Source organism: Varroa destructor, unplaced genomic scaffold (genome assembly GCF_002443255.2).
Source record: "Varroa destructor unplaced genomic scaffold, Vdes_3.0 BEIS01000007.1, whole genome shotgun sequence".
NCBI classification, from domain to species: Eukaryota; Metazoa; Arthropoda; class Arachnida; order Mesostigmata; family Varroidae; genus Varroa; species Varroa destructor.
In genome coordinates this window covers 26,442,700-26,443,237 of record NW_019211460.1, presented here as the reverse complement: position 1 = coordinate 26,443,237, position 538 = coordinate 26,442,700, and positions in this window count along the sequence as shown.

Below are 538 nucleotides of genomic sequence, written 5' to 3'. Positions count from 1 at the left end.
TTTTGCCATATTTTCATTATAATTAAGTCTATGGTTTAAAACGATGTGCTCAACCTTTTGACAGTGTTCATTATTCGTGTTATGCATACATGACGTTGGAGGACACAATTTTTTTGTTTATTTGTGTGTCGAGCTCTATTTGATTATGCACAAAAGGATTCGAAACAACGCAAAGTACACTGGCATAATTCACCAGACATTGTCCATGAAAAAAATCGAATTCAATCCAATAACCTGCATTATGTAAGACTACACAATATATTACATGCGCGCTAGGTCTAACGGTAATATGAAAATATATTTCAGATAGCGTTTTGATATGAGCAAGTTCATCATTTTTCTCACAAAGGGAAACATGCTAACGAAAATTCAACGCAATCAATAAAACATTTCAGGCCGCTGAGTTATTTTGTTATTCAATCGAGGTTTTTCAAAAATTCTATATATATTTTTTTTATTTTATTATTTTAAAAAATATTATACACTATTTGTATAATACTGAAAAGCGAAGTAAAAAATGAACATTAGCAGTATAGAT